A 15,990-nucleotide genomic window follows, 5' to 3' on the forward strand; every position below is an offset into this window, starting at 1 on the left:
GATTTGATGTAAACTCTGTGAAATCTGTTGATGCAGACTGATATATTGATTCTAGTCAGAAAGAATGTTCATGATCCTGGGGTCAAAGCTCTGCACTGGGGCTCAGAATGTGGAGATCAAATTTCCAGATTTGATTCCATGCAAGTCACAATCTCCAGATAACTCTTTGGAATCTCACCAGCATGGCAGTTCTCCATAACTAAAATAGCAACAATACCACCTCTTTACCCCCCATTCCTTGACTGTCTTGTTCATTTACACTGTAAACTCTTTGAGGCAGGCATTGTCAGTCACTATTACAACACCTAGAAACCTGCATCTTGGTTGTATCCTCTAAAAGCTACTGTAATATACCGTAAAGAAGTTATAAAGACAGCTTAAAAATAATCAGAACTTGGCCCTTCATTCACTAAGCTAAATTTTGTGGGCCAACCGGAGAATGCACATCCATCAGGTCACAGTTTCTGGGCAGTATTTCTTCTCTTGGATCATTAGCTTTATAAGAAACACCCAAAAAAGTTAAGAGGCATAATGCCAGTTTCAAACTATTGTAGTGCCTTTATTTGATACAGCACCACCTTTGAATTGCAAGACTTCTGTACACTTTTTGAATCTCTTTCCACCTAGACATATAGACAAGTCAATTTCAGTTTCTGCTTCTAAAACAATGCCCTCTGATCCTGCAAGGTGGTGAGAGCCACCAACACCTACCACGGTCAGTGAATAATCTAGGCTTACCTCAACTTTGGGATTATGAATCCTACAAAGCACCTCTTATTTGTTTGAAAACTCATATTTTTCAATCCAGGTTACAGGAAGACATAATTCTAAAAGCAATAGATGTACGGATTTACAAATCTCTCATCAAAAAGCCCAATCTGAGCTCAGACTAGAAAATTCTACAGAAAAGAAAATATACATCTGTCATCCTTTACAACAGTTAAATAGCTGTTGTCCTTATTTAGAAACCGTACACACCAGAAAGCCCTGTTATTTTCAGGCCGTACTTCCATTTATAATTTTAAAATGTACAAACGGTAGAATCTATCAGGGATAGGTACTGGGTCCTGCCATGAGAGCAAGGGACTGGACTCGATGACCTCTCGAGGTCCCTTCCAGTTCTATTGTTCTATGATTCTATGAATATTCTAAGTTGATGTTAACCAGACTTTTGGGGGCTGGGGGGGGGGGGAGGGTCCTGTGTCTCCATACATTTCTGCTCCTAATAACAAAAACTGGAAACCTGAAGTTTCCAGACATACTAACCTGTGGCTGTGGCTGAATAACACACCCTAGCACTAACTTCAACCTCATACCTGGCTTACTAAGCTGTCACCCACCCTAAAATACTATCCCCTACCACAAAGTACGTTAACCATTCCCAGCCCTGTAACAGCCCCCACAAATATATGAGCCTAGAGCTAAGTCTGTTAGGTCAGTGGAAGCAACAACAAGGCTCTTTAGCACAGGTGTCCCCCCCCCCCCAAAAAAAAACCCAAAATCAGGTTTTTTTTGTGTACAAAAGATAGGAATTCAGATGAGGTCTTTACAATTTCACTCCAATATAGTCCTTACAAGAGCTATGTACACAGATCACCCTTCCTGGGGAGTTCTTGGCTGTCTGGGCTACAATCCATGAATGTATGAGCTAGACTGCTGAGTCAGAGGAAGCAACATCAGGACTCTTCAGTCCTCCCTCCAACAACCATCAATCTATCTAACCAACCAGTAAAGATGTAATCATGTAGGATGCTTATCGGATAATGCTATCAGCTACATGCAATGTTCCCCTCACCCCACCCTGCCACACAGCTCTGCAAGTAAATTTTTTAGTGGGCTGGCAGACAGGCTGGCTCAGTCCCGACTCATGCCAGATCCTGACAGCAAACTCCATTGAAGCACTGTGTTATTGTGGGACTGGGGAGCCACTGTGCAGGCAGGCTGGCTTGGTCCAAGCAACTACCCTTTCTGCGGCTCTTTATTATTAGGGGACTGAGCCAGCTTGCATGCATGCCAGTTCCCTACTAGTGCAGGGCCACAGCGGGGGTAGTTGCAAGGACCTAGCTCAAGCCAGGACTGAGTGCTTGCAATGCTAATCCTGATCGATTAATCATACAGTCAACAACATTTTTGTTGACTATGATTAACAAGTTACACACTTCTTAAGATCCCTACTAACCAGCTGCATGCAAGTGCCAGGGAGGAATCTGTTCATTTCTGCTGCCTCCTTCACCTTCTCAGCACTGGGGTGTGCGAGGAACAGAAAGCCTGTAACCATTCACAAGAGAGAATTTCTTACCTATTGCTGAATTCCCAACTCAGTCAGGAATTTCATCCCACAAACATTTAGGTTAACTATTCCCATTTCACTGCTGCCTGGTGAAAACAGAGATGTAACCACTGGTTTGGTGTTAAGAGGTGCCATTCTCCACTGCTCTCTCCCTTCCTCAAGAATTCAGAATTTTTCAACTGCAGCTGTTTGTCTGCCCCGGGACCAGATTGTAACACACCTCTGGGCCACCTCCATCACAAAAGATAATGTCCATCCAAAAACTACCACTTAACAACAGAAAGGTCAGTGACCTTTTTGCACACACATACCTCTTGCAGTTTGAAGTTTCAGCCACAACAGCATTTAATTCTCTCACACACATTTCCCACAATTACAGCAGCAACCTTCACCTAGGCACTGCTCCTTCATCCATCACCTCTGTGACCTCATCCAACCTGGCACACTAACCCTCCCCTTAGTAGCTTCCTCTGCACCCAGGTGCTCTGCCCCATCCCAATGCTCTTCCCTGGATCACTAACCTCTTCCAGCACCAAAACTCCCCCACCTCCACTTACCTTTCTGATCTGGCACACTAACCCTCCAAGCTCCTAGACATGCCACATCACAACACTGTCATCCAGGCAATAATCCCACACACTGACCACCCCATCCACCGACAGCACAGGTTCCCACCGTCCTGGAGCACTGACACCCTCCGCAGCCAGCCTCCCCGGCCCACGAACCAGTCCCAACACCTTTACCTCACCTCCCCCCCCCCCGGCCTCTAACCCCTCCTCCCCCAGCCCGGCAAGGCAATCCCCCAGCACCACAACTATCTCACCCACAGTCCTGGCTCGCTACCCCTGCCCTCCCCCGCTCACTAACTACGAGCCCCGACTCGCTACCCGCCTCGGAGCTCGCCGGGCGCTCGCTGTTCCGGGCTCTCCAGGGCGCAGCCGGGTTCCAGGAACGGGGCAGCCGCCGGGCACGGTGCCCGAGGCAGGATCAGGCCGGCTGGCTCCTCACACTCACCGGGCCGGGCCGGGCCGAGCCGCCTCCTCCAGCGGCAGCCTGGCGCGGGTGGGCCTCGGGGCGCGGGTGGCCGGGGCGCGGCGCGGCTGCAGGATCCTCCGCGCTGTGGCGCACGGCGCGGCCGCTGGCGGAGTCCCCTAGGCGGCGGCGGCCCTTAGGTCCCGTACGGCGAGGGGCGGGGAGGGCTCACCCACGTGACGGGCCCGTGTCATCCTGCGCAGCTGCCACCGGTCCGGCCGGCTCCGCGCCCCCCGGCGGGGCCGGTAGCGCCCCGCACGCCGAAGGGGGAGCCCCGCGGCCCGGCCCCCGCACAGACTGGGCCCTGCACGGGGCGGAGACTGGAGCCCGAGCGCACGGGGGAGAGAACGGGCGCCTCCGTGCCGCTGTGTACCCAGGAGAGACATGACGTGTGAACACCAGCAGGACGCATAGGAAACGTACCCAGTGTTATTCGAGCTCGTGTGTTGCAGTGCGAGCGTAGCGAGCTGTAACCAAAGCCCAGCAGCCCAGCGCCACCCCCGCCGGGCCACCCCCTTCGCTGCGAACCCCCCGCTCAACCACAAGGGGGCCAGGCCACACGTTACAAACGGGGGAGTCAGTGCACAGACCCCCCCGCTAACGCATCGCACCCCGCTGCCACATAGGCCAGTTTGGCCTGACCCCGTAGAAAAAATTGCCCAGCAGGAAACAGGCCACGTGCGCACGCTGGATCTCACTCCCCGAATTAACAGATACCTGCCCAACCACTCACTAATCCGTTAATGAACAGCTACTACAAAAATCAGAAGAGGATTCAAATGGGGACAATGGAGTAGAAAATGTAAGACCATATGTGAGAGCAAACAAAAGGGGTGTTGCATACACTCCTAAGAGTATGATATGCCTCAGCCAGGGATTGGTCACTGTAGTGCCACAAGACTAGAGTTGCCAGGTGTCCCAACAGTCCAGTATTTGAGCTTTCTGTTCAGGAAACAAATTGAGGAAAATATAAATGTCCAGTATTTTCTAAATAAGATGTAATGTAGATTGTGATGTAATGTCAAGTGTGTCTGGTATTTTTGTTGTAACCAGTTGGCAACCCTATGCAAGACCCACCACTGCAAGGTGCTCAAGTGCTTAGGGAGATGAGACTTGCACTTCATTCTCCAGGGCAGAGATTTGAAGTTATTCAGGGACTGATGCCTCCTCCAGAAAAAGCCAGGAAGTTCAGATTGGGTAGCATAATGCTGCATGCTAACACTGAAACCATCAAACTGCTGCTTGTTCACAAGGAGAGCCCTACCAACTTCAAGGTCAGGGGGCCAGAGGGTGTCAACATCACAGCTGGGGTGGGATAAATTAGTCAATTTTGCATTTTTAGATGTTTACATCTGAATTTTCACACTGCTGTAACCATGGAGGTCCCAATCCAAAAGGCAGTTGGGTGAAGGAGATCACAAGGCCATTGTAGGAGGATCACAGGATTGTCATCCTTACTTCTGTCATGCTGCTGCAAAGGTTCTGCCTTCACAGTTGGCTGCTTCCTCTCTCTCTAAAGCCAGTGCCACAGCCAACAGCAGTGAGAGCTGCAGGATAGGATGGGCGAGGGGGTTACCATATGTCTAGTTTTCCCAGCCAATTGGTGCGCTAACAGCAGGAGGCACAGCCGTTCCCTGCAAAGAGAGAAAGATACAGCCATGTATCTGACACGTTGAACCATAGTCTCTCCATGTGGAGAAATAACAGTTCAAGCCATGCATCTTTCTGCAGATGGGGAAAGATTCCCAGAGGTGGATCTGACCGGACCCAGGAGATGTCCTTTCAAGGGAAAAGAAAATCTTTTACCACTCCATCCCCATGCTAGCAGAAGAAGCTAGAGTCCTGCACAGAGTAGGAGCCCCAAACTGGGCAACTGGGAGATCAGATTCCATGGTCCATGACAAGTTTTCCATGGCTGTGAATTTTGAACAGCCCTGTTCATAAGTGGAAAAGAAGCTTCCAGGACAAGAGCTGTAACTAAATTGTGGTCATAGAAGGGAAAATAACCTGTGAAGGGAATGCAAGTGTGCCCTCTCCAAGAACAAGCACTGCAAAAACCCTCTGCAGATAGTGAGCACTACTGGGTACTTTTGTTGAGACTAAATCAGAGAGGCTCTTACCAAAAACACACACAATTCAGAGTCCAATCTGAATAGCAATGGTGGCTGCCACCAACTTCAGCTCAACGAACCGGGAGCAGTCAGGTGGTATAAGCTTAAAAGCAGAAGGTGGGTCCTGGAGGAGATAGCTTTTGAGGGCTGAGACAGCATTGGGTGCTAAAACATGGAAGTCATTAAATTGTTTGCAACCAAAGCCCATCACCCAAAAAGTCCAGTAAGAAACCAGTAAGGAACCAGTACCATTTCTGCAGGTTGCCTTACACCCTACTCTTTAACGTACATTGTGCAGAACAGACATTTTCAAAAAACCTTTTTTCATCCCAGAGGTGCACCTTTGCAATTGCTGGAGCAGTAATTGGGCACTGCCATGATCCCAGTAAGATACATTTTTCTTTGTCTATTTGACAAGCCAGGAATGCGTTTGGCTCTCTGGACAGTGGCAAGCCACTCAGTTGTTTTATTAAGGGGTGCAAGAATGGCTCCAGGCTCAGAGCAGATAACATCGCAGACAGAAGGCACCCCGATGAGTGCTTATATGCACTGGGTAGCAGCAGCTAAAACCCCCATTAATCTTTACAACATTAAAATGTTATGGTATAATCAAAATAATACATGAAATATTTGGCCTAACCTGAAATGTTCCCAATGTTTTAAAAAGGCTGGGATTGGTCAAATCCATCCAAAGCCCTCTCCTGATACACTGAAATAAATCCCACGTCTAGATTTAAGACGGTGAAAATTAAAATATAGAATCACAGAAACATAGGGCTGAAAGAGTCCTCAAAAAGTCAAATCCAGCCTCCTGTACTGAGGCAGGAATAAGTAAATCTAAATAATCTCTGACAGGTCCAACCTGTTCTTAAAACCGCCAATTATGGAAATTCCACAACCTTCCTTCTTATCCTATCCCTGAGGATAACTACCCTTATAGTTAGAACATTTTTTCCATATCTAACCTAAATCTCCCTTGTTCACATTACTTCTTGTCTATCTTTCAGTGGAGATAGAACAAGGACTGTAATCAATTGTTCTCTAACAGCTCTCAGCATATCTAAAGCCTGCAAAAGGCTGCAGGACAGAACGTAGCCAAGTAAAGCCTGAGCAAGCATCTGCAGAAAAGAGACAAGGTTGATGGAGGATGTACTCTTTAACCAGTCATAAAGACAGATGTCCACTGCAGAAATAGCTTTCCACAGCTCCCTTCAGCTGCAAACAGTGAACTGGAGCCAATGGGAGGCTTGAGGTTCCATGGCTGCAGAGCCCTGTAAATAAACACACTGAAGTGGCCAATTAGCAGGTTTCTCAGAGTGGTTTCACGGACCACTTTGAGAAACACTGATGGAATGGGTACCATGTTGATTTTATATTGATCTAGTTTCTTAATCAAAAGTTCATGTAACATCTAGTCAAATATTTTACAAAAGTCTGAAAATATTGTAACAACACTGTTAATTTCATCAATAAAACTTATACTTGTCAAAAATAATTATTTTATATGACAGATACCATAAACCTATGTTAATTAGTATTAACTATATTACCCTCTTTTAACTGTTTACTGAGTCCTGTGTTAGCCATTTCAACATTATTAGTTTCAGAGCACTGGAAGAAAGATAAACACTAATTATACAGATATCTCCTTGGCCAGTTCTTTTAAAACTCTTGGGAACTACTGATTTTAAAATGTCTATCTTTGGTACCTGCTATTTAACATATCTTGAGTTACATTTGGAATGAAAAATATATCATCACACTATATGACTACATAATGTGTCTCCCCCCCGTCCCCCCGTCCCCCCCACTACAGATAATATTTATGGAGCACTTTTACCTTTTCTTCATTAGTATTTAAAGAACTCCCATTTCCATCTACGAATGAAACAATATCATTGTTAGGATTTCTTTTGTTCCTAATATACTTAAAAGCTCATTCTTATTTTCCTTTACCTATGGCCAGCAGAGGTTTTTCCTTGTGTCCTTTTGCTTCCCTCACCAATTTTCTATAATTCTTAGCTTCCTATTTATACTTATTGCTATCAATTTTACCTTTCTTTCATTGGTTTATTTTTATAGCTGCCTTCATATCCCTGCAAATAATGATGGCTTTTAAATCATTGTGGCATTTGAGACATTTCGGAATTTTTTTTTAGCAGTTTCCAATTACCATTCTGTTTCCTCACTCCCCCTAAATTGTTGCCCCAAGAGATTTAGCTCATATTTATTTTCAACACTGTGACTGGGCCCCCTTTGAAACGCCAAGTATATATAAATTACTGTTTTCAGCTTTAGGCTAGATGGAGTATATTAAGCAGATAATTGTGACAAGTGCCTGTGTGTCCGCAGCATGACTCAGCCAAATGCCAAAGCCTATTGGAACCTACAAGATAAACCTATTCACCTAATCCTCCCAGATTAATAACTCTTCCTGAAGCCTCTGATCTAACACTTGCAAATGATGCCAAGCTGGAAGGAGTTGCAAGTGCTTTGGAGGATAGGGTCATAATTCAAAATGATCTGGATAAACTGGAGAAATGTTCTGAGGTAAATAAGATGAAGTTGAATAAGGCTGTTTTTTCTGAAAAAAAAAACAACCCTCTGTAGTGTAGACATAGCCTGAGAACAGTTATCCAGCCAGTTATGTACGCACCATATAGTAGACCTATCTAAATTGTGTTTGCCTAGTTTATTGATAAGAAGGTCATGCAAGACTATATCAAATGCCTTACTAAAAGCTAGGTATACTACATCCACCACTTCTCCCTTATGCACAAGACTTGTTATCCTATCCAAAAAAGCTATCAGATTGGTATGACATGATTTATTCTTTACAAATCCATGCTGACTTATTTATCACCATATTTTCTTCCAGATATTTGCAGATGAATTCCTTAATTACTTGCTCCATTATCTTTCCTGGCACAGAAGTTAAACTGAGTGGACTGTAGTATCCTGGGCTGTTCTTATTTCCCTTTTTATAGATAGGCACTATATTTGCCCTTTTCCAGTCTTCTGGAATTTCTCCGGTCTTCAGCGATTTTTCAAAGATGATAGCTAAAGGCTTAGACACCTCCTCTATCAGCTCCTTGAGTAGTCTAGGATGCATTTCATCAGGCCCTGGTGACTTGCAGACACCTAACTTTTCTAGTAATTTTTAACTTTTTTTTATTTTATCTTCTAAATCTACTCCCTTCCCATTAGCATTCACTATGTTAGGCATTCCTTCATCATCAGACTTCTTGGTGAAGACTGAAACAAAGAAGTCATTAAGCATCTCTACCAAATTTCCTGTTACAGTTTCTCCCTCTTCACTGAGCAATGGGCCTACCCTGTCCTTGGTCTTCCTCTTGCTTCTAATATATTTATACAATTTCTTCTTGTTACCCTTTATATCTCTAGTTAGTTTGAGCGCGTTTTGTGCCTTTGCCTTTCTAATCTTGCCTCTGCATACCTGTATTGTTTGCTTATATTCATCCTTAGTAATTTGACCTAGTTTCCACTTTTTATATTACTTTTTTTATTTTTAGATCATGCGAGAGCTCCTGGTAAAGCCAAGGTAGTCTTTTGATATACTTTCTATCTTTCCTATGCAGTTAAATAGTTTTATTTTAGGCCCTTAATAATGTCCCATTGAAAAACTGCCAACTCTCTTCAGTTGTTTTTCCTCTCAGTCTTGCTTCCCTACCAGCTCTGTGTTTTCTAAAATCTGCCTTCCTGAAATCCATTGTCTCTATTTTACTGTTCTCCCTTCTACCATTCCTTAGAATCATGAATTCTATGATTTCATGATCACTTTCCCCCAAGCTGCCTTCCACTTTCAAATTCTCAACCCGTTCCTCCTTATTTGTTAAAATTGCATCTAGGACAGCTTCCCCGCCCCCCACCCAGTAGCTTTCTCAACCTTCTGAAATAAAAAATTGTCTCCAATGCAGTTCAAGAACTTATTGGATAATCTGTGCCCCATCTATCACCGAACATACTTAGGAGCAGGTTAGACAGACATCTGACAGGGATGATCTAGACAGTACTTGGTCCTGCAGTGAGGGGACTGGACTTAATGATCTCTCGAGGACCCTTCTGATTCTAGTATTCTATGGTTTCTTTCCCTCCCTATACATATGTGAAGTGGGGGCTCCTATATAATTATTTTGTAGCACGAGCAAATGAGAAGGTAATTTTCTTGTATGCTTGTGCAACATTATTGGTAGGCATATGAAAGATGGTTTATCCTGATATTATTTCTACAATGTTTGGAGTGTTGGACATAGACACATTTCTCATTTTTGGCCAAAACAAGTGCCTGACTGAATCATGAAACTTCTGTACAAACTTTTTTGGATATCCTATTTGAACCTCCAAAGCACAGTGTTGTATACTTTAAAAGTGGTAGCTCAATCCTACCTGGTTTTAGTTACCAGAGCTAACAAAAAATTCTGGGCTTCACATGATTAAATATTCTTATCACTGAGGCATGATTTTTCCTAAGTACCTTGTAGTTTTCCAAATTGACTATATTATAGCCTGATTTTACTGAGACGCTGAACAGTTAGTTTGCAAAATTAAGTGTGATAGTTAACAGGGAATGGTTTCCACGGCATCTGTCAGACACATGACTGGATCATTTTCTGGGCCGGTTGCCATATCTTCTGTTGTAATTCAAATGGCAGTAAAAAGATGAATTCTGGAAATTTTATGTTAGATTTTTAACTCTCATATACCCTCCCTTTGCCTGTCTGTTCTGGAGTTTTCCAATTAGCACATATCACACTGATCCATCTCTCTGTCTTTTCCCCCAGAAAATACATAGGTTTTTCTTACCCTCTTGGGAGGGTAGTCCAAGATCTCGTATAAACTCAATAATTTAGGCTCTGATTTCATAAGGTACTTAAGCATGTATCTAAATTTACATATTGAGTAGCTACATTTATATCAATGGGATCTAAAGATTATCAATAGGACTCTATTTACATCAGTGTCATTAAGGTTAGGCACATAACTAATTATCTTGTTAAATCAGGGTCTTCTTCCCTATTAGCAGAACTTCAAAACTGGATGAATCATATCCATAATTGGATGCTTATTCTCATCTCTGCAAAAAGTGTAGTTTATTATTGCTTCCTCAGTACATATTTTTCATCTTGAATACAGATAAAAAAAGTGGTTGAGGATTCCAAAGATGAAAGACTTCTCAATTGTTTAGGAGTATGATCTTGGATCCAAGAAAGCTTCTATAGTCAGAATATCCTCAAGATTATCTTGTAGGTAGATTGTTGTGTTACCTTTTCCTTTAGCCTCTGCCTTCTCCATGTACAGGTTGGACTTCGCTGGCCTAGCACCCTTGTGACCTGACCAGTTCCAAATGAGGCTATTTGCCGGATCAGGGAAGCTCCTTGACACCAGCCTCCCAGGACACTGCCCCCTCCCATCCTTCCTCCCTCCCTCCGTCCCCCTTGGCTCCACTCCAGCCCTGCTGCTACAGTACTTGGGCTTGGCTCTGGCTTACTTCTACCAGTTCACTGGGGCTGCGTCTACACTGGCATGATTTCCGTTAAAGTATTTTCACAAGAGAGCGTCAATATTGGCATGTGCCTTTGTGCAAAAGATTTGCTTGCGCAAGAGGGCTTATCCCTGAGCGGGAGCGTCAGAGTATTTGCACAAGAAGCACTGATTTTGTACATTACAATGTAGACAGGCGGCAAGATTTTTCCAATGTAGACACAGCCTGGGAGTCTATGGGAACGGAGCTCCCCAAACACCATAGTCCTGCTTCTGTCCCGCATATGGCTGAGACTTTCCAGGAACTGGGCTCCACAGCAGCCCTGCAACTGCCCCGCCTCTGTCCCACCTGGCTGGGGCTTTCCAGGAATGGGGCTCCATGGCTGCCCTGCTGTGCTGTGCCTAGCTTTGGCTCCCTAGGATGGGGCTTACCAGTCCCAATGGTGGGGCTCCCCACCTCTGGATTCCTGACTGTCTTGCACTATGAGATTCAACCAGCTTGACAGGGAAACTAGAGAACTTAATTTCATTTAAGTTTGATTCGTACCAAAGAAGTCTAAACAAAGACATGGGCTGGACATCCCACTACTTTCCACACCTTAATGCAGTGGTCACCAACCAGTAGATCAGAATCTACTCGTAGATCTTGGAGCCTCTGACAGGTAATCCGGACAGGTTTGGGCAGGAGGCTGTCAAGTGCCAGCATTTCATCTGCCTCTAATCACTGCTGTGTTGCTTCTTCCCTCTGCCTTAGAGTTCTGCCCTCAGCCCTGGGAGCCTCTTGTTTGCTGTGCAGGGCACAGGAAGAAGAAGGGTTACTGATGTCAGAGTGCCCTCCCCCCACCCTGTACCCCATCTCCACAAAGCAGAGGGGAGACAGGTAGGGACAGAGTTTGGTGTCTGCTTTTGGGAGTGGTGCAGGGCCAGAGTAGGAGTATGCTTGCCTTAGTCCTCTGCACCACCACCCAGAAGCTACCTGTGGTAAGCAGTGTTCAGCTGGAGCCTGCATTCCAAACCCTGGCCCCATTCCTGAACCCTCTTGCCCCCAAACTACTGCCCTAGCCCTGAGTCCCCTTGCATCCAAACTCCCTCCCAGAGCCAGCACCCTGCACCCATCCTGCACCTCAACTCACTGCCCCAGGCTCAGCTCAGAACCACTCCCACATTCCAACTCTTTTAGCCGAAGATTAGAGTCTGCATTTCCTTCCTCCACACCTCAGCCCTTTGCCCGCAGCCTGATAAAAGTGAGTGAGGATGAGGGAGGGAGGATGGAGTGAGAAGGGGCGGAGCACTGGAGAAGGGGCCAGAAGGAGGCAGTGCAAGGGTGTTTGGGTTTGAGGTAGATCCTGGATTGCATTTACAGTAAAAAAAGTGATCTCATGCTTAAAAAGGTTGGAGACCACGGCCCTAATGACATAAAAACCAAACAAAAGGTACTAAGTATTCTTGTCAGTTTCATTTAGCATGGACACCAAGTGACTATTTCTTTCCCCCTTTCCTCCTTCCTCCTCCTCTTCACTCCCATCCCCTGCCCCTGCCATCCCCTCTTTGTGCTACATATTTGAAAACTGGACTGACCCCTTAAACTCCATTCATCTGAAGAAGTGGGTTGTGCCCACAAAAGCTTATGATACCATCTGCATTTTTTATTAGTCTCTAATGTGCTGCAGGACTATTCATTGTTTTTTACGTTTTTCCTACAAATACTGAGCAGGTGCTACTACAGAAACAGTGACAACTTCCACTGAATAAGAAAGTCCTCAAAAATAATAGTGTAACAAAATCCTAATAATCTCCTTTGAAGTGTATTGGACAGTGAGGGAGTGTTTGGGAGTGAACATGGCTGATAGAAAAGTTAACAGCTTTCAGAGAAAATAGAACCTGGAGGAGAGACAGTGCCTGAGTTAGCTAACATTGACAATAAGAGTGCTATTCAAAAAGTTAGGAAAAGCTAGAGGGTCTTCCCACGCTGTTAACTCATGCTAAGCCACTTCCTTAGATTATGATGAAGACTGTGTTATCATTCACCCTCAGCTTCTGAGCACCTCCTCATATCTCGTGATGGTGTTGCAGGGGTCCTCATCTCTAACACTGCTGGGTGGCCACTTCAGGGACTCCACAACAACCTGCCCCTGTCTTGGCCTTCTGTGGCCTAGTCCTTAGGTCAGATACCTTTTAAATTCCATCTCCTTCATAGTAACAAATATTGAACTGTAAGTCTGAATAAATCTCTAAATAAAGTGATTTATTGTGGCACTCACAGGTCCCTCCGAAGTCCTCCTAGATTGCTTCTCTCCATCAAGATTCTCCATATTGCCTTCCTTCTCTAAGGACAAGCTGCAGTTCACCTCAAGACTCTTTCTGCCACTCATCAGCTCTGCCTACACAGGGATAAAAGACCTGGAGCCCAGCTGCAATTGGCCCAGGTCTGCTGACTTGGGTTTGTGGGGCTAAAAACTGTTGCATAAACATTTGGGATGATGCTGGCATCTGGAATCTGGGACCATCCACCCCACGAGGGCCCCAGAGCTCTGGCTCCATTCCGAGCCCAAATATTTTCACAGCAATTTTTCCGTGTAGGGAACCACAGCCAATGAGAGTGCTTCCAGCATGAAAAGCCCTGGTAGCCACCTCTGCATCTAGAAGCCAGAGGGACATGCTGGCCATTTCCCAGGAGTCACCAGAGGCAAGTCCCACTTGGAGCAACCCACCATCTTCCCCTCCCATGTCCCAAAGCCTTGGCCCAGCCTTGAACCTCTTCTCACACCCAAACTCGCTCAGAGTCTGCACCCTGCATCAGTCCTGAGCCCCCTCTTACACCCAAACTCCCTCCTGCAGCCTGCACCCCTTCCTGCACCTCAACCCCCTACCCTAGCTCAGAGCCCCTTTGTACATAGTGAACCCCTCATTTCCAGACCCACTCTGAAGCCCACACCACCAGCCAGAACCCTTACCTCCTCACACGCACTCCAAACCCCTTGGCCCCAGCATGAAGCCACTTCCTATACCCTGAACCCATCATTTCTGGCCCTTCTTTGGAGTCTGCAGCCCCAGTTCCTCACTGCTTCTGGGTACCCTAATAGCTATGGCTGCAAAACCCACCTTTTTCCAATCCACAGCTCAAGAAAACTGTTCTCATGCCTGTCAAATTCAGACTTAACCATGGTGATTAGTGCATTTGTGACTGCCATGATTGATTACAGTAATAAACTGTAGTAGGAATGAAACTATCACATTTAAGAAACTTCCTGTTGATTCAGAATATAGCAATTTATTTGCTTATCAAAACCACATCACCTCTTTTCACTGGCTCTCTTCAGTATTAGGTCAAATTCATTGTGAAGTCCACATGTTCAAAGTCCTCTCCTTGACTAGCTCAACCTGAGCTGGGGGGGGGGGGGGCAGTTTAATCCTGCCTGAACAAGTTATTTTATGGCACCTGTATTCTTCTAGTCTATCAACTTTGAAACTCATGCATACATGCAACAGCTTTTCCAGCAACTGGGCCTCATTCCCAAAAGAGATCTTGATAATGATAAATTTTGGAGCATACAGATCAAAATGTAAATCTGTCTTTGGTACCCTTCCCACATCACTGTAACATGGAAAGAAAACACAAACCAAACCAAATTCCCCTGTAAAACAAACAATATCCACTGTACAGAAGAAAAATAAATGTTAATGGTTCAACTTTACAATATTCAGATGTGCATACATATCACATTACTGGGGACACAAAGGACCCTAGATTAGTAATATTTTGTCTCAGTTTTGAGAATGCACAAGTCTATTGCATGCAAAATAAGAACATGTTTTTACAACAGAATTGGAAGGCCAGAACTCAGTTTGGGATGTCTACTGGATAATACTGAAAAATATTCTCCATCAGATTCTATACTAATGTATACATTGTGCAGTACCCCATTGCAGTCATTGGGATAGCACAGGATATATAGTCCAGCACAAAATTTGTCCTTTATTTTGAGGGAAATTGGTGTATTATATATTCTTGTTCTTCTCTGTATTTCTTGATATTTCATATGTTTATTTTTAATGTATTGTGAGATATACACATAGAAATAATTAAAGTAAATACATTCCTCTCTCCCTTGTTTATAAAGGAGATTTAAAGGAATATAGGCTTCTGGGTTTAAAAGTCCATCTGCTGCTGCTTTTTTATTTAGCATATCATCTAATCATTTTTCCATTGTGATGACCTCACCATTGATTGTTGTGAAAATTAAGTTACAAATAGAAGATTAATATTTCAGGCAGAAAGAAGCAGCAGGAGCAGACAACCCTTTAAAAAACAACTATCTTGTTTTCCTGCAAATATGCCCCAAGTAAAAAATGAGAAAAACACAAAATATAAAAATGCAGGCCAATTTGTCTCTCAGTAGCCTGTTTTGCATAACACTCCTGTCATCTGAAGAAGTGGGCTGTGCCCACGAAAACTCATAATACCATCTACATGTTTTGTTAGTCTTTAAGGTGCTAGTAGTCTATTTGTTGTTTTTTAAGTTTTCCTGTTACAGACTAACTCGGCTACCCCTCTGAATGTTTTGCATAAGTTAACAGTTGTTCTTCAGTTGGGGCCTTAAGGTCCTTAATTAAATGCAGTATTTATGTTGCAAATGCATTTTTTTTCAAAATAGATCTACAAAATTTGCCAAAAAGGAGATGACATGTATTGTTGGGAAGAAAATGGTAATTTTAAATTGTTTAGGACAACAAAGTAATTTTATCCTCAAAATTACTAAAATTATTCATCTAGAAAAGCAAGAAGTGGTAGGTCAACTCTTAGGTAATTAATTATCTTACTGACAATTGTTACAGAAGTTCTTTTACATATCTCAAGGAGCATCATGATTAAAACAATGCAAAGTACTCAGTAGATAACCAGGGCTATTTAAATATTAAAGAAAGAAAAGAAAACACAAACAGACAAAATATAAATGATGAATCAGTTGCTATCTCTTCTCCAAGGGTAGCTCTTAGCAGAGATTATGCCTCAGAGATTAGACCGCTGAGGTGTTGTCCCCCCATCATTGGTGG

At 44.2% G+C, this 15,990-nt stretch overlaps 1 protein-coding gene across 11 annotated transcripts in view; it reads right to left on the bottom strand.

The window, feature by feature from the left end:
- SGMS1 (sphingomyelin synthase 1) overlaps window positions 1-3,764 on the bottom strand; it is a 211,785-nt gene extending 208,021 nt beyond the window's left edge. For 4 of the 11 annotated variants that reach the window (XM_089780154.1, XM_075935076.2, XM_075935067.2 and 1 more), the window contains exon 1: window positions 3,305-3,644. The gene's annotated coding sequence lies outside the window, so the exon portion shown is untranslated. Of the gene's footprint in view, window positions 1-3,181; window positions 3,645-3,745 lie in introns of those variants that run through there. The other 7 variants (XM_075935077.2, XM_075935069.2, XM_075935074.2 and 4 more) reach the window with 3 other exon arrangements.
- Between the last annotated feature and the right edge of the window lie 12,226 nt (window positions 3,765-15,990).

The sequence above is a fragment of the Pelodiscus sinensis genome, chromosome 8 (assembly GCF_052426305.1).
Source record: "Pelodiscus sinensis isolate ZL-2025 chromosome 8, ASM5242630v1, whole genome shotgun sequence".
NCBI classification, from domain to species: domain Eukaryota; kingdom Metazoa; phylum Chordata; order Testudines; family Trionychidae; genus Pelodiscus; species Pelodiscus sinensis.